Raw genomic sequence first — 26,621 nt, 5'->3', positions numbered from 1 at the left:
CTGAATGAGCTGAGAAAGAAATATCAACCCCAGCTTCCTTCATAACCCATTTAACCCATCTCGCTATTGAAGTAGAGGATACAGCAGCATGAGGAGGAACGAAAGATATTAGAAGTTGACTGTTAGAAGGTTTCCTAAAAGGTAAAGTTTTGGATTCGTAAGATTTCAAACATTCCACCACACAGAGGGAAGGTTCAGAGGGAAGGTAAGGATAGAAGATAGATGTGGAAAGGGTTTTAGTTCTTCGAGAGATGAAGAAGGTAACACCCTCTGGAGAGAAACGTTTAGCATTCCAATCTAGGGCTTTAACATCAGAAACCCTTCTGAAAGAGATTAGACAAAGAAGAGTAGCGAGTTTAGCTGTGAGTTGTTTCAAAGATAATGAAGCATTATGTGGCCAAGATTTAAGCAGTGAAAAAATTAAATCCACATCCCAGAAAAATTCATGTTTAGGGACTGGAGGTCGTTTTAATCTCATGGCTTTGAGGATCCTACAAACTAAAGGATGTTTACCGACCGAAACATTATTAATCAAGTTATGCCTAGCAGAAATAGCAGAACGATGGACATTGATAGTTCTATAAGCTAAACCTAGGTCAAAAAGGTGAGATAAATAATTAATAATGTCAGTTAAATCCGAAGAAAGGGGATCCAGATTCCTTTGCAAGCACCAGCTAGACCATTTAGACCAAGCGGCAAAGTAGCATCTACGAGTACCTGGGGCCCAAGATTCCTGAATGAGGGATCTTGCTCCAGCCGAAAGGCCTCGGAGAGCCCAGGGTCCCCTGATATCGCCCATGCTATTAGGAAAAGAGAACCTTGAAGGGCTAGATCGTGATAATTGCCTTCCAGATCTGTGAGAAGATGAGGAAGACAAGGCAGAAGAATCGGGAGATCGATGGACATCTCCAAAAGGGATGGATACCATGACTGTGTCGGCCAAAAGGGGGTCACAATCATTAGGCGAAGGAGATCCCTGCGGACAATTGAAATTTTCCTCGGAATCATCGAAAAGGGAGGGAACGCGTAAACCCCCTGAGGCGGCCATGGATGGAGAAAAGCATCTATGGCCGCTGCTTCTGGGTCCGGGCGCCAGCTGAAATAACGAAGGATCTGAAAATTGGTCCTGGATGCAAAAAGATCCAAACAAAAGGGACCCCTGAGAGATTGGAGACAGAGAAAAAGACTCCTGTCCAATTTCCAATCGCTGAAATCTGTCAAATGACGAGATCCCCAATCCGCGACCGAATATATTCTGCTCTGACTGAAATGTTCCTGTCCAAACAAAGATGAATAAAATCCTTGGTGATGTTGGACAGGTCCCTGGACTTGGTGCCTCCCAAACCGATTGAGATACTGCACCGCAGAAATATTGTCCATACGTAGCAGAATAGAGACTGGAGAAGAAGACTTTGCAAAACTCTTGACTGCAAACGAGCCAGCCAATAATTCTAAACAATTTATATGAAAACGTTTCTCCTCCAGAGTCCACTTGCCACCTGTGATGGAAGGACCGCAGCGAGCTCCCCAGCCTAAAAGACTGGCATCTGATTCGATGATGAAATCTGGAGTTTTGCCAAAAATGGCTCTTCCATTCCAGGCATCTAAATGAGAAAGCCACCAGGAAAGTTCTTCTTTCGCTTCTGGAGAAATGGGAATCAAATGAGAATAGGAAAAACCTTTTCTTAAATGAAGAATCTTCAATCTTTGAAGTTCGCGATAATGGAGAGGGGCAGGAAATATAGCCTGAATAGAGGATGAAAGTAACCCTACTATCCTGGCTATAGTTCTGATGGGAACTGACTCTTTGGATAAGGTTTTGGAAATTTCTTTCTTTATATTCTTCACTTTGTCTAAAGGGAGACTCAAAGTGGAAAGGGTTGTATCTATTTTGAAACCTAGGAAAATTAAAGATTTGGTAGGAGCTAAAACTGATTTCTGTTTGTTTACTATGAAACCTAGAGATTCTAAAAGGGAGATTGTGGAAGAGAGATGTTTTTGGAGTGAGAGAAAATTCTGGTCCATAATGAGGATGTCGTCTAAATAAATGATAAGACGAACACCTCGAAGTCTTAACCAAGCTATCACAGGTTTGAGTAATTTTGTGAATATCCAAGGAGCCGAGGATAGGCCGAAGGGAAGACAAGTGAAATTCCAAAATTGATCTTCCCAGCGGAAAGTTAAAAATTTCCAGTGCTCCTGAGCGATTGGCACGGTCAAATAAGCGTCTGTGAGATCTAAACGGACTAGCCAATCGTTTTCTCTTAGGCATTCTCTTAATAAATGAATGCCCTCCATCTTGAAATGGTGGTAAACAACATAAGCATTTAAGGATTTCAGATTTATGACCGGCCTGAATTGGTTGTTTTTCTTTTTGACAAGAAAAAGATTGCTTAAATAAAAATTTTGAAGATGAGGGACCGGAAGGATAGCTTTTTTGGAGAAAAGGGAGGAAATTTCATTTGAACCAGAATTTTGTCTTTTTGGGAAAAATTAATTGGTTGTGGAAATTTTATTTGAATAGGAAGGGAAATAAACTCTATGTAAATTCCTGACACCGCTTGAAGAACCCAAGGGTCGGAAGTGATTGATGTCCAATTTTGGGCAAACAAAGCAATTCTGCCACCAATTTTGTTTTGGGAAAAAAGGATTTGAGAAGGAACCAATAATCTTACCTGGAGCTTGTCTTGCTCTTGATCTACCCCTGAAGCCTCTTTGGTTCCAAGGGCGTCCCCTTGCTGGGAAGAATGTTGCTGAGGTAGAAGGTTCTTGGAAACCTCTGTTGAATTGAGGCTGATATTGGGAAGGATAATAGGGTTGATGGGATTGGTTATAATGAGACCTGAATAGGAATGGTTGATGGCCGGGAAAGCGGCCTCTGCCTCTCCCGGCCCTGTCAGAGAAATCCTGATTTGGGTAGAAAATCTTTTTTACAGAAGTTTTAACCTTGCTGAGGTTTGAAAAAGTATTCACATATTGATTAAGCTCTTTTAAATAAGAGTCACCAAATAACAACCCATTATCATCTGGGGGAATCTCATTGGAATTAAAATCTGATATTTTTGGGTCAATCTTTCGTAATATATTACGACGTCTCTCTAACGTCATGGCAACATTTGTGTTACCTATAAAACATAAAAGCCTTTGGACCCACTCTCTGACAACATATGGGTCAAGGGGGGAGTCTTCTGCAACACCCTGTTCTGCTAATTCAAATAACTTGGTCAGAGGACCTGTGGAATCTAACAATTTGTCCTGACATATTTTCCAGGAACGGTCAATCCCTTTTTTAACTTTATAACCTGGGGCCCCAATAAACTTGAGGATTTTAGGATCCACCTCAGGTGAAATTGATGCATTTTTTTGGGAGCAAGGGGCGAGGGCATTCCGCCCTCATTTTATTACGGGACTGCTTCTTTAAGGGTTTTCTTAATTGGAAATCAATACATTTTGCTACCCCGATAGAGGGGCACCATTCCGCAGAGCGGGGATGGTGAAGCTCGTCAGGATTAAATCTTGGATTACCCAGACAATCCGTGAATTCAGACTCCTCCTCAATAAAATCTCTTAATTTCTTATGCATCTTTTTATGTTTTTTTAATAGCAGGGGTATAATCTAAGTTTTCTGAGTCTTCATAAATAGAATCTGAGTTAATATCAGTATAACTACCATCCTCAGAATTATTATCATCAGAAGATGATTTTTCAACATATTGTATATTCTCTTTTAACTTTGGACTTACAGTATTATCTCCCATTTGGACACCCCTGGGATTTAGGGTTCTATAGGCAGCAGTTTTTGTTCCCTTGCTGCAAGGAATTGTGGTGTCAGATAAGCGCTGACGAGAATTTGCGACAAGTTTTTTACATGTAATTACAGATAAAGAGGGATTTTTTCTCTTTAAACACTTTTTTTATTCTTGAATGCCCATTAAAGAAGACATTTTATTAAAAAGATTATTCATTGAGGAGTCAATCATTGTCTGCACAGTTTGTGCTGTTAAAGGAGGAGTACCCTCTGCATTTTCAGACATTTTCAAATCTAGATTTTTTATAAATTATAAATACTAAAAGTTAACCAAGTTTTCTTTAAAACTTAACTATAAATAAATTTCTTGCATAAGATATAATAATAATGAGTAACTTTGAATTAATCTAATAATGAAGTTTAACAGTTAAATATATATAAACAGTTCGTTTGTTAAAACTTATTTTAAAACTAAAGTTAACCAGAAGATGGCAACCTAACACAGTTAATTTATCTTCTAATATACAATTTGTATTGAGAAGCAATGGCAACAAATGTTACCGGTCTGAGGAGAAATTAGCTGAGACTGACAGGAAAGTCACTTCAGCAATGAGAGGGCGGGAATAGGAAGTCCGGCCCACAAAATGGCGACCGGAGCACTCAGCAGAAGAAATGGAGAGGAGAGGAGCTAAATACAATTGAATAAAAACGGATTAAAATGAGGTAATGAAACCAGGGGGGTGCAAATAAGGAAAACAGGATAGGAAAGAACCTGAAAGGTTATAAAATGATAGCAAATGGCCAAGGGAAAAAATTACCAAAAAACGGAGGCAAAAGGAAATTTAAATGGAGAAAGCTAAAAGCTGTATAAATAAAGCAGGATTAATAAACCAACAGTTCTTAATATATAAAGGAAAAAATTATTAAACATAAAATAGCATACAGGATAAAAATTTTAATCTTTATTGGAGACAAAATTATTTGAATACTTATCTCTGGATGAGAAGCAAAAAGAAAGAGGGGGATTGGCTGATTATTGGACAGTTGATGGACACTATTCCTTCTCTGATTGGTCACTTTTTTCTTGGAGTTATAAGTTAGCTCTCTCTTTAGCTACTTATTGTGGTTATCTGTTTTCTATGCTGTTTTAATATGTTATGTTATGTCATTCTGTTACTTTTAAAAGCTGCATTGAGTAGTAAAGAAAGAGAATGCAAAAAAATAGGAGTCTCTGGTCTTGTAATAAAATCCTGTCTCTGACATTTCTTATTGTTTCCCCTACATAACTCCGCCCACAAGGGCATTTTATCATATACTGTATATTACATATTGGGTATGACATGTATGATAACCTCTAATGTTAAATTTTATACCAGTCATGGGGTGATAAAAGACAGGGCCTTTAATCATGTTATTACAACAAGAACATTTAAGGCATGGGAAACATACTTTACTTTTACATGCTAAGAAACCTTGTCTAGATTTTTTACTTGAGCCAATGTCTGCTCTTATAAGTTGTTGCTTTAAATTTAGGCCTCGTTTATAGGCAGACATAGGAAACGTCTGGAATTCTTTCATTCCTGGGTTGCATTCAGCTAAGACAGACCAATGTTTTTTTTAATAGTACACTGGATTTGGCCAGATTGGGCATAAATTCAGAGACAAAAATTAATCGCTGGTCATCCTTTTTCTTCTCCTTCCTTTGACTTAATAAAGTCTCTCTAGGGATGGATGCAGCATATTTAATTTCTTTAGCAATTACAGAGGAGGGAAAGCCTCGACATATGAACCTATTTCCCATTTCTTTTAATCTCTGGTCCAATACGTTTTCATTAGTTACAATTCTGCAAGTTCTTAACAATTGACTCTTAAGTAAGGAGGGGGGTGAGAACTTTCAAAATGAAGCAGGCTGTTACGGTCTGTATCTTTCCTATACAAATCTGCTTTTAATGCTTGACCATTCTTAACTACTTTAGTGTCCAGGAAAGCTATGCTGTCATCCCCTATAGTTAATTTAAATTTTATATGCCTTGTAGCATTATTTAAATCCTTAACAAACTCCATAAGGGATCCAACGTCGCCCCACCATATACCAAAGATATCATTGATATAGCAACACCAACAGGCGCCATAACGATTAAATCTAAAATTGGTAAATACATATTTTTCTTCAAAAATATTCATAAAAATATTAGCATAATTGGGGGCGACATTGGATCCCATAGCCGTACCCTGTATTTGAAGGAAAAAATCATCCTCTAATAAAAAATAGTTGCAATATAAAATAAGTTCCAGCAATTGTAACAGAAAATCTATATGTGCTTTTGAATACTTTTCATCATTACATAACACAGCTTTAACTGCTCCTATTCCGCTTTCATGTGTTATTGAAGTATAGAGACTCTCTACATCTAAGCTAAATAGCAGATATTTATCAGTTTCCAATTCCAATGTATCAATGTTTCTTAAAAAAATCGCTTGTGTCTTTTAAAGGGACAGTTTACTCAAAAATTTTCTCCCCTTTAATTTGTTCCCAATGATCCACTTTACCTGCTGGAGTGTATTAAATTGTTTACAAGTAGCTCCTTTACCCTTATATTGGCATTTGAAATTGTTAATTTAGCATGTGGTATCCCCACCTATTCTGAAAGTTTGTGGCCGCGCGTACCAGCTATAGATAAGCTTTTTAAACACAGCCAGCAGAAGAAATTACACTCCCAGTGTCATAAAGCAGAGATAAGGTAATAAAATGTTGATTTTCCATTGTTCTCTCAAAGCATTGGTGATTGTTTTAAGGACAGATATAAGATAAAGAAGCAGGTATATGTGCACAATGTGATACAGTAATGAGATCTGATTATACCTACAAGCTCAACCTATTTTATTAGGCTGTGGCTTCAAAACACAAAATCAGAGCTTTAATATACAGAAATAAACCTTAAAAAGCTAATTTTCATACATTTTTTACTCTGCATTTGGTAAAAAAAAGCAATTATAAACACATTAAGGGAAAAACTATTTTACAGTATACTGTCCCTTTAAGAATGAACATGCAATTTCTACACAAGGTCTTAGCAAGTGATCCAGAAAAACTGACACATTGGTCAACACTGAATCTGAACTAGCGACAATAGGGCGACCGGGAGGTCTATTTAAATTCTTATGAATTTTTGGTAATGTATACATTACTGGAGTACATGGATATTCAGTGTTTAGATAGTTATACACATCAATATTAATCTGATTATTTTTCAAGGAAATTTGACAAACATTTTTTAATTCTTTTGGAATAGCAATCATTGGGTTATTAGATAGTTTTTATATACATGTTTAGCACTAAGTTGTTGTCTTATTTCACTAATGTAATAAGATTTATCTAAGGCTACAATCGTCCCGCCTTTATCTGTTCTTTTTAGAATAAAATTATCCTTAGATGTTAAAGATTTCAGAGCGGATATATCTCTGCTAGAAAAATTGTTTTCAAGCTTACTTTTGTTTTTATTCCTAACAGTGCATTCAATAGTATTTGGTCTACAACTTGTTTCTTTAATTTCCTTATTTTGTAATTTGTTAACCTCGTTTTTCACTAAGTTAATTTAAGTTTCCACACTATGGTTAGTTTGTGGCGGAATAAAATAACTTTTTTCTTTAACCCCAGTTTAGACAGATTAAACAATGTCTCACCTTGGTTAACTTTTTCTGGCAATAACGTGTTAAACAAAAAGCATTTCTAAAGAAACTATACAAATCTTTGTCAAGTTGAAAAAAATCACAGTCTCTTTTAGGACAAAAAGACCAGCCTCTAATCAATGTGGACAGTTCATCTTGAGACATTTTAACACTTGAGATATTTACCACGATGTCCTCAGATTTAAGCTTAAAGGGACATTCCAGTCAAAATTTAAATGTACATAGATGAATTACATCTTTTAATAGAAACATAGTCGCAATATATATGTATTGGCAAAAATGCTTCTTGTAAAAGTTATCACTGTTTTAGTGTTAGTATTTTTCTCTGCATGTGCTTGTGAAGCATAGCTAGATATTGTCACTGCATCCACATTTTAAATAATGCAGCTGCTCAGATCATCAGTGGGGCTTGTATCATGTCAGCAATTAACAAATTGAGTCATTAACAGATGGTACAAGCACTTTAGGCTCTCTGAGCAAGTGCTGTGTTTAAAATGCTGGTGCGTGGTGCATACTTAAATACACTTTTGAAACAGCTATAGCTTTTATTAGAAGCATTTTAGCTAATGCATGTATATTACAGAAATGCTTCTATTCAATACTGAAATGCATCCATGTGGTTTCCAATTTTGGCTGGAATATCCTATTAATAGGACAGTTTGTCTCTTTATTAAGGGATTCGTCGCAAATATTACCTCTCACTTCTAGTTGCGATTTGAGGACCGAAATTGGCGCTTCTGTTTCCCTTTTGTTGCGCCTATGTTTGCACCCTCCTCTCCAGGATCTACCTCGTAGTCTCCCTGAGAAGTTTCAGTCAATCTGGAGCTGTTTCCACTTCTTGCCGCATCCTGAAACCGGCTTCGTGGTTTACCGGAAGTCGATTTCCATGATGTTCCTTCCGGGTCATACTTCCAATGGTAAACTCTGCTCTGAAGGTAATCATTTTCATCTCTCGCAAATTTCGTGCGCTTGTGCTCTTCAATGACTTTTTATACTCACAGATATTGGTATTCACTTTTTCAAGCACTTTAGCTGATTCTTCGGCTGGTAAAGTATTTTTCAGCTCTTCTTTCATAACAGCTAATTTCTCATCTTGTTCACCCAATTCTTTATTTAGGCAATCGACTGTGAGAACCATAAGATCCATTGAACATTTGTTCAATATTTGTTCAAATTTATCACCGTAATCAGTGTTCTCTCTCATCAGCGTAGGACAGGCACTCATACGGAGTCCTCTTGGTATTCTCTTGACTCTGTGGTATTCAGCTAATGTTTTTGCATGTAAATCATAGGCAAGTCTTTTCTTTTTTAACTTTTCAAAGTCCTTAGACACTGATTCAATTGGTGCAGTTTTCAGGAAGTCTCTAGATCCTTTTGTCAAGGTAGTTATCCCGGCGGCTTCCAAGTCGAAGTAGGAAAAGGTTTTTAAACATTGCTGTGCTGAATCCATTATATATAATAGGGTATGTTCCCTTAGACCTAGGTGAAATCTATTCATTGGAGATTTGAGTGGGTCTCCTAGTGGCCTGCACGAACCATTGAGTGCTGGACTGACTGTTTGTTCTCGATGCAGAGAGGGCCACAGAGTGGCTCTCTCTACATCGGATGCTTAAGAAAGGGTATTGCAGGATGCCTCAATATCTAGGCAATACTGCAATACCTTAAAAGCGGCTGGAAGCGATCATGATCGCTTCAACCGCTTGAAACCCCTGAGGACGTACAGGGTACGTCATTGGTCATTAACTGACACTATACGTCCTTGGTCCTTAAGGAGTTAAAATCGCCTTCTCTATCTGAATCATGAAAATTTAATTATGACTAGCCTATCCCTTTAACAGAATGATGATGTAAATAGAAAAAGTTGATGAAATAATGAATATAATAACAGCATGAAAGAAAAACTTTAGTTCATGTCCATTCAAGTAAGCATTCTCTCTTATGTTCAATCAACAAAGCAGCAAGATCAGTCTCCAGAGCCAGTGTATTTTACAATATCATACAGTATACAATAACTATTATCTTGTCTTCCACAACAGCAAAGTTAACCTGCAGTCCAAGCCTGTGTATTCTACAACAGCCAATTCATCCTCCAGTCCAAACCTGTGTATTTAACTGCAAGGTCATCTTCCACTCCAAGCCTGTGTCTTGTACAACTGCAAGGTCATCTTCAAGTCCAAGCCTGTGTATTCTACAATAGCAAAGTCATCCACCAGTCCAAACCTGTGTATACTACAACTGCAAGGTCATCCTCCAGTCCAAGCCTGTGTATTCTACAACAGAAAAGTCATCCTCCAGTCCAAACCAACTGCAAGGTCATCTCTTGGAAGACTATTACCCCAAAATATTACAGGAATTTAACCCAGCACTAAAGAGGTAGGTGAAGATGTATCTGCCACCCAAACATGATCTACAAAAGAATAACTAAATCTGCCAAGTCTAAGGGCCACATCTATGATAAACTTTCTAGATCTGCAGCTTTTGATATACTTAACCTTCTTGTACAGTTTTACATCCTCCAGTCCATAGGCATTTGTGAAACAGCTCTATTATGGTTTTCTTCCTACTTTTCTAACTGTATCTTTAGTGTAGTCTTTGCCTGCACATTCTCCTCCTATTTACCACACTTAATGAGTGTCTTAAAGCCCAGTTCCAGGTCTTCTGCCATTTTCAGTCTAAGCATCATCACTAGGTTCAGTATGAATCCTCTTTTCTCATTACTTACTCCACACACTCATCTGCAAAACTGTTCTAGACCTGTACCAATGGTTTGTAATTCCCTCCTTCACTCATTAAGACTTTCCTCTTGCTTTCAAAGTTTCAAGTGTTCCTTAAACACATATTTGTTCAAGGATCTATGGAATCTACCTTAAGACATTTCTCTTGCGTCTGATCCTTCCCTTTCAACTCTCCCATGCACTTCCTTTAATATGTAAGCTCCATCTGTCCTATCGATCAGGTCATGTAAATGTGGTATAAAGCTTGTCTCATGCATAGGGCCCTACACCTTTAATACTTCATGTCAATATGTTTTATATCTTGCTCTTTTTTATTTCATAAACATTAAACACATTAACACACATTAAACATTAACACACATAAAAATTATTTAAAAAAAAAAAATATTGCACACAAACGTTATAAGGGCTCAAAGATAGGAGATCTCGGGTGTTAGAAAATAAAAGCCAACGCAGGGATTTTACATACACAGACATGAAAAAACATGGATTTATATGTATAGAGATATGTTTAACTAGGGAGATAATGACAAGATTTTACATTACAATCTTATGCACATTAAACAATATGTCAGAATTTTTTTCAAAGAGATATTCGCATATAGATCAAGATATCTAGACATATATATATATATATATATATATATTCATATACATATCTCGCTACAAATAGATATATCTGTCCAAAAATCATTATCACATATATAGAGAAAAATTTATTTCTGAATAAATAGAACATATTTCTTTACGGAAAAAAAATCGCATTTAAATATTCACATTTTCATGTACAATTTTTGAGGAGAATACGTCATGGACACAACAGATTAGGGTTTTAGTGTTTTTTTTTCTATTTGTCTTCTTCATTGATTTCTATGGGGAATACATGAATGTACACGTGATTTGGCTGTTTGGATTATGCGGTTTAACGCGCGCAGCAGCGCAACCCCAAATGCGAAAAAGCCATAATGTGTGCAGTGTTTTCACAACTGATTTGCCGCGTGGCTTGTAATTTTACCCTAAAAGTGGACTACATGCATATTTAGTTTTCTCTCCTGCCATTTTCAAAGTTGCAATAAATAGTTAACGACTATTAAGAATTTTTACATTCATTAGCAGCCTATAGTGGTGAGCACTCCATCCACTCAATTGCACTAAATGCACTGCTATATACAATTCATCATTTTGTTAAAATGCCACTAGATGTCAATAGTGAGGCAAATTTTAAGACCGCATTGAACAAACCTTAAAGGGACAGTACATTTGTATTGTATGCCTTTAACCGTATCCTGGTTTTATAAGTTACAAGCAGCGCTTGTATAGTGTCTCCTGGCCGACTCCCTCACTCACCTCAATGCCCAAAGCTTTTTTTTTTTTCTTTTTTATCAGTTTCAGTTTAAATGGAATAAGTATTTTTTTTACAGAAATTCTATTTTTCCTTTTTAAAAGGAACATAACCCAGATAACAGAAGCTTTCACACTTTCATTGGCCTGATTGTAGGATGTGTGAAGAAGAACAAAAAAACAAGCACGTTAATGACTTTACAAAGTCTCAGTGTAGTGAGAATTACGTAATGGCAAGCAGAGTCAGTTATATCATACTGTGCAGTCATACAGCTGAAGTTGCTTTCACATTGAGAAGATTTATATTTTTATTAATGCTTCCTCTGTTCAAAGCAATCGTTTTTATTTGCATATGCTAACTACTGTATACAGAATACTCTCTAACTCTGTGCTTTCCAAACTGTGTGTTGTTACAAATTAGTGTGCCGGCAGCAGTGTGTAGGTCCCTGCTTTGGCACTAATTTCTTTTAATTTAAATTTTTAAAACATTTTTTTTTTGTTTTCCGACTTTCCGCCTGCCTACTACGCATATCAAATGGTTGACACATGATTGTTACCTAGTGGTCACAGATCATCTTAACCTATTGCCACAGCTCAGTGGGAACTGAAAATATTCCCATTGGCGGCTTTGACAGCACATTGGCTCCTGACTGCACGTGTAGTCTCCTCAATCGGCTCGTGACTGCATGTGTAGTCAGTGAGTGCGACAGCAGTGTGTTTGAAGCGTGGGCAGTAGACAGTGCAACTCGCAGAGCTCTGAGGGCAGCAGCTTAAACGCTGAGCTGAAGTCAGAAGTCAAAGTGGTTTTTTTTTGTTGTTTTTTTAAGCTAGCTCCCAGTAGTGCATTGCTATTCCTGCTCTTGATATATGGATAGGAAGTGGAAGCTTAAAAATGCTTGAAGATAAAATGTGAGTGTCTTTAGCTAATATTCCACCAAATATTCAGAAACTGTGTATATCCCATCAGCCTCATACATCCCATTAAAATAGTAAATAGCTATTGGTGGTGTTAAACTTTTTTTAAAATTCTTGCACATACAGTACATACTGTTACTTGTAAACATATTTTGTTATTATATCATTTATGTATGTGTCCGTATCTCTTAAAGCAAGTTAGTTTAACCTCCTGTTTGCTGGTACAACTGAATTACTGTGTCGCGAAATGATGTGTCACCAACATGAAGTTTGGAAAGCTCTGCTCTAACTACTGCTTAACATTTATGTTTATTTACCATAAATACAAGCCAGACATAAGGGTGTATTAGCCTTAGAATAATAAGTAGATGTATTTTACAATTGTTAGTTATTTAAATATTGAAAATACAAGTGTACAGGTTTAGTTTCTATAAAGTAATTGGCAGCGCCATGTTTGAACTAGTTTTCTATTTCAAACAAAGCTGTGTGGAAACCCTTTCAGACTATCCTATGTTCCACAAAATCTTGATTGGACAGTCTTTTTTATTGCCTGTTTAATATCTGTAAACATTTTATATTAAAATCTTATAATGTTTAATATCCCTTTAAAATTAAATAATAGTGCAAAATACCCTGTTATATGAAAACAATAATGTAATATTACAATGCTATAGCTAAGTGTTTAATCCCTACAAACAGCTCAAGAGCAGTGGTGCACTACTGGTAGGTTAGCTGAGCACATCTGTTGAGCCAATCACAACAAGCATATATGTGTAGCCATCAATCACCAGCTACGTGTGCTTTTACAAAAGATACCAACCAAACAAAGTAAATTGGATTCCGGTCAAAATGTAAATGTTCATAGATTAATTACATCTTTCAATAGAAACATATTTGCATGTTTTGGCAAAAATACTTCTAAAAAAAAGTTTTCACTGTTTAAGTGTTAAAGGGAATGTCAATTTTGATGCTAAAGTGCCCGGTTTTTAAAAATTAGATTAAAAACAGGGGCACTTTAATTCATCAAAATTTAGATTTCACTCCGGTAAATAAATAAAAACGTACCTTTTAACCGTGGCGGGGGGGGGGGGGGGGCACATAAGATACCACAGTCAAACTGGGGGGGGGGCACCAATACATTTTTACCACTAAATCATACCACTGAAACAAGTTTAGCATTAACTAATGAACTAATATTTATAACAAATAAACACCACTATATAAACTATCAACATTTACTTTTTTCTGTTCTACCAAAAAGTGCATCTTGCAGTTATCCTGTGTGTCCCTAAGGACAGTAAATTCTATACTTACAATGTGGTAATATTTGTCTACCTTTTGTGCACTGTCTAGTAATTCACAATCAGGATGTTAAAGGGATAGTCTATTCAAAATTAACAATTCATGATTCAGAGAGAGCAACCATTTTAAGCAACTTTCGAATTTACTCCTATTATAATCTTTTCTTCATTCTCTTGGTATCTTTATCTGAAAAAGCAATAATGTAAGCTTAGGACTTAGCCCATATTTGGTTCAGCACCTGGGTAGAAATTTCTGATTGGTGTCTAAATGTAGCCACCAATCAGCAAGCTCTACCCTGGTGCTGAACCAAAAATGGGCCAGCTCCTAAGCTTACATATTTGTGTTTTTTTTTAAAGATACCAAGAGAATGAAGAAAAAATGATCAAAGTAGTAAATTAAAAAGTTGCTTAAAATTGCTGCGCTGTCTGAATCATGAATTTTAATTTTGACCAGACTATTCCTTTTAAGGACGCAGAGCCATGTCATCATATGAGGAGGGTGTCTTACTGAATAAGGTTTGGATATTAAAAGATCTCAGATTGCTCATAGTTTGTTTCTTTAAAGAGGCATGGGAGTAAAATAAATACACTTTCCTGATTCAGACAGCAGATACAATACAAAATATATAAACTATTTTCATTACTTCTATTTACCTATTACTTATCTTGGTATCCAATAGAGCATACTGAGGTAGACTCAGAAGTGTGCATGATTCTTGAGCACTATAGCAGCAATATTTTCAAATGTTTTAGCAATATGGTACATATAGTGTGCAATACACATGCACACTTCCATGTCTACCATAATATAAATGCAAACTTTTTTGTTATAATAAATATTAATTACTGCTCAATAAAGGAAATAAAGTGCTGTATCAGAAGTATTTTTATACACAATTTAATATTAGCAACTATAACTTCTGTATTGATTTTTTTTTATACCCAAGAAAATTCATTCTTTATAATTAATATTGTTTAAAAATAAATACTGTTTACTCCTAAAAATTTTTTGCAAATGTGTGGTTTGGATTGTGTTATATTATAAAGAAAATATATGATCTTATGTTAAAGGGACATGAAACCCAATTTTTTTTCTTTCATGATTTAGATAGAGAATACAATTTTAAACAACTTTCCAATTTACTTTTATTATCTAATTTGCTTCATTCTTTAGATATCCTTTGTTGAAGAAATGCAATGCACATGGGTGCGCCAATCACATGAGGTTTCCATGTGCAGCCACCAATCAACAGCTACTGAGCCTATCTAGATATGCATTTCTATAGAGGATATCAAGAGAATGAAGCAAATTAGATCATTAAAGTAAATTGGAAAGCTGTTTAAAATTGCATGAGCTTTCTAAATCATGAAAGAAAAATATTGGCTTCATGTCCCTTTAAAGTATATAGATTTACTAAAGTATAGCTTAAAGATGAACTATTCTAACATTGACATTCATTATATGATCTGTTGTTTTTTTCTATGTTTACTTTTTTCTTCTTTTAGTGAAAAACATTCCCTATCCACTTGCACACCACCAAAATATTAACAAGATGATATTAGGTGGTAACAGTAAATTTGGGGAGATTTTTAAAAAAAAAACGTTTACTGTTTACACTATCTGAAAATCCTTAACCTCTTGACTGCTAGAGAGAGTGGTGCATAGTAATGTTTTGTTCTTCTCTCTGGAACTCAGGAAGTTAAAGGGACACTCAGGTCAAATTAAATTTTCATGATTCAGATACGGCATGACATTTTAAACAACTTTACAATTCGCTTCCATAAAAAAAAATGTGCACAGTCTTTTATATTTACACTTTTTGAGTCACCAGCTCCTACTGAGCATGTGCAAGAATTCACAGACTATACGTATATGCATTTGTGATTGGCTGATTGCTATCACATGGTACAGGGGGAGTGGAAATATACATAACTTTGAAATTTGTTAGAAAAAAAATCTACTACTCATTTGAAATTCAGAATAAATGCTATTGTATTGTCTTGTTATCTTGTATTTGTAGATTATGCAAATCTACTGTGTTTACTGGTCCTTTAACCTGCTGGCGAGATCTACACTGACAGATTTTTATTGCGTATAATTTTTTTGTCTGTCTTTTATCCCAATAACAAAAAAATGGAGAAAACATCAACAAGCACTGCACTAGATATATAACCAGCCAGGAACAGAAAGTTTGATGACTGCACACGATGTATAGAGGCATCATCTTTTCTCTTCTTACCATTATTACCCCATATGGTTATGCATTGCTTTTTTAATGAATTGACACCAGACAGTAAACTTGCAGACCTCACCCACCCAAGTTACCAAGAACATAAGTAACTAAGTAGATAAAGTTGGTATATGAAGTTTAACCGTATATGGTAACACACAGTCTTTTGGGGATTTTTTTTTAAGTTTATACTCAACACAATGAATGATTCTTTCACCATGATATGATCCTCTGTCTTACCCCAGAATCTTCTCTTCTTTGGACGACACAGACTGCCCAGGACAGGTCTTTCTTGCGTGCCACTGTCCACTCCACAGAGACAGGTTCAGCTACAGTGCCTTCTGCACCAGCTTGCTCCAGGCTCCTCCTCCCTCTTCCAGTCTCCAGACTCATCTCCGGTCATGTTCCTTCAATCCTTCATGCTGTGAAGTAACATGACTGCACTAGAACTATCTGGAGGAGGAGGAGCATGCAAATAATGCCAGCATGCATGCCATGATTGCACCATCCATGGGGGCGGGGTAATTGGGGATTAGAGTGGTGCACGTGCACTGCAAGAGCCGGCATGATGAGGCACGTGTTGTGGTGGTGTGTTGGTTCCCAACTGAACACAGCAGAGGCGTGCTGCCGCTGCGGCTGCCCAATTACTTAGAGCTTAGCCTAAGACACCGTTATTGACTCATTCATCTCATCTCATCATGATCTCTAGAATCTCACTAAATAAAAATAAAGTAAAAATTAAGAAGATATACTACAGTGACTGACAACTATTTAAACAAAAATACTCACTCCCATTCCTCCTCCCTCCAGCATTATGATTCAGTGCTGGGGCCGCCACTGCCTTTTAATCTTGACAGCAGCTCCAGCTTCCTCCGGTCGTTGCAAGTCATTTCTGACATAAGAAATGATGGATAGGTCATCCTCCAATCATGGCTTCCCTCCGGGGGAATCAGTGTCTGATTAAACGCCGTGATTGGAGGAAGCTGGATTCCTCATTTTAGACACAGGAAGAGGCTTTGCGACAGGCGGAGGAAGCTGGAGTGGCTGTCAAGTTTAAAAGTTAAGTATTTTATCACAACTGGAGTGAAATGTAAATTTTGATGAATTAAAGTGCCCCTGTTTTTAATCAAATTTTTAAAAACCGGGAACTTTAGCATCAAAATTGACATTCACTAACATTTTTCTCTGCACGTGAATGTGAAGCATAGCTAGATATTCTCAGTGCAACAGAATTTTATATCAGCAAATAATACATTGAGTCATTACCAGATGGTACAAGCACCTTAGGCTGTCTAAACAAGTGCTGTGTTTAAAATTCTATATATTACAAAAATGCTTCTATTTAAAACTGAAATGCATCCATGTGGATTCCAATTTTGGCTGGAATGTCCCTTTAAATATTTTAATTTTTGTCCCCTTAAGGATATAAATAGGCCTGTTTACTTGTTTTATAATTGCATATCTCTCTCTCTCTCTCTCTCTCTCTCTCTCTCTCTCTCTCTCTCTCTCTCTCTCTCTCTCTCTCTCTCTCTCTCTCTCTCTATATATATATATATATATATATATGTGTGTGTGTGTGCTTTTTCTCAATATTTACATTTGTATATGTTATATAGGTTGTTACTGCAGTACAGGAAATAAATCAACTGTGCTGCATACATTTAACTGGACAACAAGAGTATCAGAAAGCAAAACAAAATAAGTTTGGAATTAATGGTATAAACAATGAGTTTCTTAGCTCCAGGATCTGGTACTCTCTTCTTTTGTCAGAAAAAAAAACATTTATACTCCCTGATAAACCTATTGTAGCATGACGCAGGGTCGGGTACTACTGTATCATACTATCTTGGATTAAGTAGAAAATCCACAAAGGCTATCATAGGCAATACTTGCAATATAATGTATATGTTTGTAAGTATATTACAGCATGGGCTGCAAAAAATGAGGTATATATTTTCATCTGAAATAAATGTAATCTGTAGATCACATCAGTGACCGTCTCTTGGTCTCCTTTTAACTATCACTAATGAGAGATTTAATCTTTCAGTGAAGGCTCATGTGATTACAGGAAAAAGTCACAGGGGGATAGAATAATTGTATCTTTCTTATTCTTACATGTTTATTTCAATCTCACAATTACTACTTCTTGATCTTCAGCATGTCATTAATAATTGACTTCACAAGCAAAATTCTGCAGGTGCGTTATTATTATTATTAATAATAATAATAATAAAACCAGAGCTTGAAAATGAGAAAATTGTATATGTGTGTATATATATATATATATATATATATATATATATATATATATATGTGTGTGTGTGTGTGTGTGTGTGTGTGTGTGCGTGCGTGTGTGTCACAAGGCAAGAAATGAGCAATAGATCCTTAAAGGGACAGTTTACTCAAAAATGTTCTCCCCTTTAATTTGTTCCCAATTATCCCCTTTACCTGCTGGAGTGTATTAAATTGTTTACAAGTAGCTCCTTTACCCTTATATTGGCATTTTAAATAGTTGATTTAACATGTGGTATCCCCACCTATTCTGAAAGTTTGTGGCCGCAGGTCCAAGCTATAGATAAGCTTTGTAAACACAGCCAGCAGAAGAGATTACACTCCCAGTGGGATATAGCAGAGATAAGGTAATCAAATGTTGATTTTCCATTGATCTCCAAGTACTGGTGATTGTTTAATGGACAGATAATATAAAGAAGCAGGTATATGTACACTTTGTGTTAAAGTAATGAGATCTGATTATACCTACAAGCTCAACCCATTTTATTAGGTTGTGGCTTCAAAACACAACATCAGAGCCTTAATTTACAGAGCGCTTCCTCAGAGATGTCTTGTTACACATTATTCATTTGGTTTCAAAAAGGAGTTAATAACCCCTAAGCCTCTTCCTCCTGCTATCTTCTTCCTAGATAGAAAAACATTTAAGAACCAAAGATGGGGGGGGGGGGTGGAGAAGTGGCGCTAAAAATAGCACTAGGGGTAAAGATACTTTGGATATAGTAATATCCTCTAACTCTGTAGAGAGGTTATACGAAACCTGTATAAATTTGATAGATGGCAACAACAAGATGTGGGAAGTAAATAATAATTTAATACAAATATAACTCTAACTAAAAGCGCACATACCATGTAAAACATATAAGATTAAAAATATATCTAAGTGTTGCAACACTGAATTAATTAGCTATGAATTGCTTCTACACGTTAATATTTAAAATGAATCCACCTGATAAAAACAAATATCACAGGGTTAAATCTTTAACCATATACCTAAGCTTATATCATAAACAACTTAAAAGAAAGTGCTTAACACTGATAAAGTCAATTAGATATTAGATACAATGTGGCTAATACTGTTAAGTCTCCTTAATGGCTATACATCAAATTGCAAGTGGCAAATAGCACCAGTATGCAGAGCTGTAAATATGCAACTATGCAAAGTAGCTTGTGGCGTGAATTCAGTAGATGTTCCGAATGTTCTTGTGAATATATGAATAGAGCTTGTCAACTTATATTTAAGCCTATATCGTAAACGCCATAAAAGAGAGTGTTTAGCACTTAAACCGTAAAGAAGATGCTGGATACAATGTTTGTTAGTTCTGTTGTATCCCCATAGTGGCTGTATATCGGGTTTTTCAAATGGTAAATGGCAACAGTGTGCAGAGCTGCAAATATGCAAAACAGTTTGTTGGCTTAAATTCAATCAATGCTCCGATTGTTTATATAAACATATGAGTATGCAGTTCTTAGGGAGATGTTCTTACCCTTATTTCTGGATATAATGAGCTGGTGTTACTCTCTGCGTTCTGTCTGGCTCCTTAATGCTTACCACTGCTTCTCCTTCGTGTTCTCAGCAAATTCCTAAGGAGAGCAGTTGCGGAAGGTGAATTACCTTATGACCCCGGTCTCCGTCTGGCTTTTCTATGCCTGTTGTACTAAGGGCAAGCACCACAAATTGCGAGGTTTTCTTTTTCCTAACTTGCGCAAGTTATTCTGTAGGTAGTCCTCCGTTTCAATATTCCCTGCACTTCAGTACTTTACGTACGCAGGTAGTAATTGGTTTCCTTCTGGTGTCAGAAATAGATCACACTATCATCAACATATTTTTCCAGGTGCTCTGGATTTTGTAGTGTGAGCTTAGTATACACCTGTATATACTGACGTTTGGGCTTCTATTGACTTACTTATCACTTCCATTTTTCACTGGGTCCTAGAGTCATATTATTTGAATATATATTCTTTTATTTCATTACCATACCAATTTACCATTCCTTTGTTATTTTTTTGTAGCTTTCTTTAACCCATAGTGTTAGCCACTACATATAGATATACATTTACTTTTTTACTCTTTTATATATCACTTTTATCTTTTATTAATTTTTCCTCTTCAATTTGATACACTCACCCACCCACCCTCTTTCTAGTACCTAATAGCACTCCATTTCTTGGTACCTTGGATGCACTTTATTTTTGTACGTAAAATTTATCAAAACCAAGCACACGAAATTAGTAAAGGTTGAGATCTATGTACTGTTTTATCATAATCTGTTTTAGTAACATTTCACAACTTGTATGTTTTTAATCTGAAAATATCTATGATGATATCGTTAGGTTATAATAGTTGTATATGGTTTAAAAAGTGAATGTTAATTTGATTTTTTTTTAAAATAGGATATAATATCAAAATAAAATTATCAAAAGAACCGTCAATTTTTATAGTGGCTAACTCTATGGGTTAAAGAAAACTACAAATAAATAACCAAGGTATGGTAAATTGGTATGGCAATGAAAGGAATATATATTCAAATAATATGACTCTAGGACTCAGTGAAAAATGGAAGTGATAAGTAAGACAATAGAAGCCCAAACGTCAGTATATAAAGGTGTATACTAAGCTCACACTACATCTTGAAAAAGCCAGAGCACCTGGCGAAACATGTCGATGATAGTGTGATCTATTTCTGACACCAGAAGGAAACCAATTACTACCTGCGTACGTAAAGTACTGAAGTGCAGGGAATATTGAAACGGAGGACTACCTACAGAATAACTTGCTCAAGTTAGGAAAAAGAAAACCTTGCAATTTGTGGTGCTTGCCCTTAGTACAACAGGCATAGAAAAGCCAGACGGAGACCGGGGTCATAAGGTAATTCACCTTCCAGAACTGCTCTCCTTAGGAATTTGCTGAGAACACGGAGGAGAAGCAGTGGTAAGCATTAAGGAGCCAGACAGAACGCAGAGAGTAACACCAGCTCATTATATCCAGAAATAAGGGTAAGAACATCTCCCTAAGAACTGTATACTCATATGTTTATATAAACAATCGGAGCATTGATTGAATTTAAGCCAACAAACTGTTTTGCATATTTGCAGCTCTGCACACTGTTGCCATTTACCATTTGAAAAACCCGATATACAGCCACTATGGGGATACAACAGAACTAACAAACATTGTATCCAGCATCTTCTTGACGGTTTCAGTGCTAAACACTCTCTTTTATGGCGTTTACGATATAGGCTTAAATATAAGTTGACAAGCTCTATTCATATATTCACATGAACATTCAGAACATCTACTGAATTCACGCCACAAGCTACTTTGCATAGTTGCATATTTACAGCTCTGCATACTGGTGCTATTTGCCACTTGCAATTTGATGTATAGCCATTAAGGAGACTTAACAGTATTAGCCACATTGTATCTAATATCTAATTGACTTTATCAGTGTTAGGCACTTTCTTTTAAGTTGTTTATGATATAAGCTTAGGTATATGGTTAAAGATTCAACCTTGTGATATTTGTTTTTATCAGGTGGATTAATTTTAAATATTAACGTGTAGAAGCAATTCATAGCTAATTAATTCAGTGTTGCAACACTTAGATATATTTTTAATCTTATATGTTTTACATGGTATGTGCGCTTTTAGTTAGAGTTATATTTGTATTAAATTATTATTTACTTTCCACATCTTGTTGTTGCCATCTATCAAATATATACAGGTTTCTTATAACCTCTCTACAGAGTGAGAGGATATTACTATATCCAAAGTATCTTTACCCCTAGTGCTATTTTTAGCGCCACTTCTCCACACCCCCCATCTTTGGTTCTTAAACATTATTCATTTCGCTAAGGAAGTAAAATTTGAGCACTCGATCCTACTTTCTATACTTTTTTCCCTGTGTACTACATGACAAGGTGACTCAGATTACAATTAAGCCGTTTCAAAAGACCAGCTGACTCCTGTACTCACATTGCTGTTTTTCACTAACAATATTGCTATACGATTTCTTTGGAGTGCTGTGGAAAAAGCATAGACAATATCAAGATTACAAGTCCATCTCCAGAGATCTTAATGTTCCTGTGTCCACTGTGCACAACATTGTCAAGAAGTTTACAGCCCATGGCACTGTAGCTAATCTCCCTGGACGTGTACGAAAGAGAAAAATTGATCAAAGATTGCAACGAAGGATTGTTCGAATGGTGGATAAAGAACCTCAATCAACTTCCAGACAAACTCAAGCTGATCTTCAGGCATAGGGTACAAATGTGTCAGCTTGCACTATACATCTCCATCTGAATGAAAAGGGACAATATGGTAGGAGACCCAGGAGGACCCCACTGCTGAAAAAAAGGCCAAATTGGAGTTTGCCAAAACCTACCTGAGGAAGCCAAAATCATTTTGGGGGAACGTGCTGTGGACAGACGAAACTAAATTATAGCTTTTTGGTAAAGCCATTTCTACTGTTTTCAGAAAAAGAAATTAGGATTTTAAAGAAAAGAAAACTGTCCCTACAGTCAAACATCGTGGAGGTTCACTGATGTTTTGGGGTTGCTTTGCTGCTTCAGGCCCTGGATGTCTTGACTGTTTGCATGGCATTATGAAATCTGAAGACTACCAAAGAATTGTGTAGGGGCCCAGTGTCAGAAAGTTGGGCCTCGGTCAGAGGTCATGGGTATTACAGCAGGACAATGACCCAACGCACATGTCAAAAAGCACCCAGAGACGGTTTAAGACAAAGCACTGGAGAGTACTGAACTTGCCAGCAATGAGTCTAGATCTCAATCCCATAGAGCTGTGAACAGATTTCAAAACAGCAGTTGGTAAAAGGAACACTTATAATCTGAGAGACCTGGCGCAGTTGGAGAAAGAAGAGTGATCCAAAATTCCAGTAGAGAGGTGTAAGAAACTCATTGATGGTTACAGGAAGCAATTGATTTCAGTTATTTTTTCCAAGGGGTGTGCTATTAAATTGAGGGTGACAATAATTCTTTCCAGTCCATTTTTTTATTTTTGCGTGGAATGTGTCAGATTTGGCTTTTTTCTCAACTTTTTTTGTGTCATACCAATACAAATAAAATCATGAGAATGCCTAAACATTTGCAACAATTGTTTGGACGAAATGGTATCAGACAGATTCCAGTACTTATGGCCATGACTATATATATATATATATATATATAGTTATGGCCATAAATATTGGCCATCACTATATACACACACATACATATACACACATATACATACATTTACATACTTTGTGTCATTAAGGACTAACAATAACTCAGCAAATTCTTCAGCTCCCCTACATTATTAACTTGAGAAGCTGTCTGCACGCCTTCGCTGCATACGGGTAGCGGATCTTTTCGTCTGCTAGCCCGTATGCATCATTATACACACCAATGAGTGTGTAATGCCCGCCCCTTCACTCGCACAAGAAAAAGGACTGTCAATCACGAGAGCGAGCATTCGTTATTTATCTTCGCCACTGATGTTTCTTACATTGCGGGAAGCAGGCTCGCATGTGCATACATGCCCCGCAAGGGCTCCGGAGCAGCTTATGCTGCTTTGTACATGGAGCTCATAGTGTGCTCCACAAGTAGGAGACAGCTGCATCTGTTAGACCCCAAGGAAAAGGTGCTGGGCACATTCCCAGACACCAACTAGGTGCCCCTGAAAAAAGGATGGTCAAGCCCTGAATAATAATAATATCAATTAAAAGTTCTTTATCTTACAATAAACTTTCATGATATAAAACTAAAATGATTGGCCGGTAGCATCTCCCAAATAATTGAAAAAAAAAAAAAAAAAAAAGACGACGACGAAGAGGTGGAAGCGATTTCTAAACTTCCAATGCAAAAATAAATGAACATTTAAGCAAACTAAAATATTGTGCAAGCTTTATTGTTTTCTATAAACACCATCTCCTAAACCTGCCTCTCCACTACCCTTTTTATTTTCTTACAGATCTTTTTAATGCAGCAAATTAGATAAAGATTCAGCAGCTGCTCCCTGCACAGCTATGTAACAGGAAAAGCACTGCGACATTACAGAGCAAGGCTAAGAGGAAATGCTGAAGGTAAACCTACATTTTTTATAAACAAAAAGAAAACAGAATGTTTAATAAAGTTCATGTTATTTTTACCAATGTAGGCAATGCAGTCAATTGAAAGAATTGGTTTTCTGGCACTTAAAGGGACAGTAAAGTCATAGACATTCGTGATTTATACAGATAATACAATTTTAAACAACTTCCACTTTACTTCTATTATTAAATTTGCTTCTCTCTTGTTATCCTTTGCTGAAAGGTTCAGAAGCAGTAAAGAACCTAGGTTCTAGCTGCTTATTGGTGGCTGCATATACACACCGATTGTCATTGGCTCAACCAAGTGCTTAGTTAGAAACTAGTAGTGCATTGCTGCTCCTTTTAACAAATGATACCAAGAGAATGAAGCAAATCTGAAAGTCGTTTAAAATGTTATGTTCTACCTAAATCATGAAAAAAAACATTTGGGTTTCATGTCCCTTTAATTTAAATTGTGATCTCTCATATTAAAGGAAATAGTTGCAAATATATCAATATTTAAAGGGGCAGTAAAGTCCACATTTAACTTTTATGATTGTGATAGAGCATTCCATTTTAAACAATGTTCCAATTTACTTATTTAATTTGCTTTGTTATCTATCCTTTGATGAAAAGCACACCTAGGTAGACTCAAGAGCAGAAATGTGATATATGCTTCTTGTCACTGGCTCACACGATTTGTTCAGCTAGCTCCTAGTAGTGCATTGTTGCTCCTTTAGCAAATGATACTAGGAGAATTAAGCAAATTTGATAATAATAGTAAATTGTACAAATGTATGCTCTAACTGAATCATAAAAGATTGGCTTCCATGTCACTTTAAAGCAGGGGTATCAAACTCAATGTATCTGGGGGCCACTGGTAGGGTTGCCACCTGTCCCTTAAAATACAGAACACTTATAAGTTACACATGATGCAGGGTTTGCAGGGAGGAATATAAATAGTGCCGTCCATAAACATGCATGTGTAACTCATAATTGTCCAGGAAAACATGGCTGAGGTGGCAACCCTAGCCACTGGCCAAGTGTTCTGTGCTCATGGGAGCCACTTGAACTTAGTAAGTACCAGATATACTAGGAACTGGAAGTGACATTTACCCAAGTAGCAGTGCATGGTGGGAGTTGTAGTCCACAACAGACATACACAGTTGTCTATATTTATCTTGTGAGTGCCAAGTGAAGTGATCATTGTAGAACTGTATAACAAGCAGTGCATGGTGGGAGTCTACACTGAACTTTTGTCTTTATATGTACCTTGTGAGTGCCTATATAGAACATCAACTAGTTACACCTCTTAGAACCCTAAAAAAACTGACCGCCCAAATTAATGGTTTTAAGGGAGGGCCACATGAAACTATCTTGGGGGCTGCATATGGCCCCAGGGCCTGTACTTTGAGACCACTGCTTTAAAGCTTTTAATTCCATTGTTTTATTTTTACTAAACTGCCACAACAGGTGTGTAGCTATTTCAGGATCCCACAGAGAGGATCATGGGACAATCAGCTGACTTGCATTTCTGTCAAAACTTGTCAGCATATACTGTTTTAAGAGTTAAGATCTACCCCTAGCGATTTGTGGTAGTAATAATAATTGTAAATAGTATAAAAAATATTTTTCCATTTACTTCCGTTATCTAATTTGCTTCATTCTCTTGGTATCCGTTGAAGAAGAAACAGCAATGCACTAGGTGAGCCAATAACACGAGGCATATATGTGCAGCCACAAATCAGCAGCTCTGAGCATACCTAGGTATGATTTACAACAATGGAAACTAAGAGAACAAAATGAAATGAAATAATAGAAGTAAATTGGAAAGTTGTTTAAAATTGTATGTTCTCTGAAACATGAAAGGAAATTTTGGGGTTTCGTGTCCCTTTAATGCATTTTATTTACACTTTAATAGAGCAAAAACCATAAAGAAGAAAGAGATCTTACAAAAGCACTCTTGTCCAATAATATCAAATTTATTTACCAAAGGCGAATGTAACCTATAAGTGGTGAACAATAACAGCATTAACAGAAGCCCAGAGGCAGAACTTTTTATTCACTTTCTGCGATTAGATTTTTTTAGTGAAAATTTTTCAGCAGGTCATTTTTAAATAAAATTCATTTTTAAATTAGACGGTTACACTAAGGCACCAGTTCAATTGCAATGTGTTGGTTAACTGAAGAATAAAGCCATTTTTAATTTTTATAATATGATTGCATTGCAAATTAGCTGCATACAAAAAAGACATTTTAAAATGTCTCTTGAATAAATCTGTTTCATTTTCTCTTTGTCCAACA

At 36.3% G+C, this 26,621-nt stretch overlaps 1 protein-coding gene and 1 long non-coding RNA gene across 4 annotated transcripts in view; one reads left to right on the top strand and one right to left on the bottom strand.

The window, feature by feature from the left end:
• NEDD4L (NEDD4 like E3 ubiquitin protein ligase) overlaps positions 1 to 26,621 on the bottom strand; it is an 826,963-nt gene that overhangs the window by 701,458 nt on the left and 98,884 nt on the right. The window lies entirely within an intron of this gene.
• On the top strand, positions 4,389 to 16,706 carry LOC128648467 (uncharacterized). Its single transcript, XR_008400600.1, has 3 exons — positions 4,389 to 4,471; positions 9,475 to 9,811; positions 16,207 to 16,706. It is a non-coding gene; the product is annotated as an uncharacterized LOC128648467 (long non-coding RNA).

This window comes from Bombina bombina, chromosome 2 (assembly GCF_027579735.1).
Source record: "Bombina bombina isolate aBomBom1 chromosome 2, aBomBom1.pri, whole genome shotgun sequence".
Taxonomy (NCBI): Eukaryota; Metazoa; Chordata; class Amphibia; order Anura; family Bombinatoridae; genus Bombina; species Bombina bombina.
The sequence above is the reverse complement of the archived record's forward strand: the minus strand, read 5'-3'. Positions and strand labels throughout refer to the sequence as shown.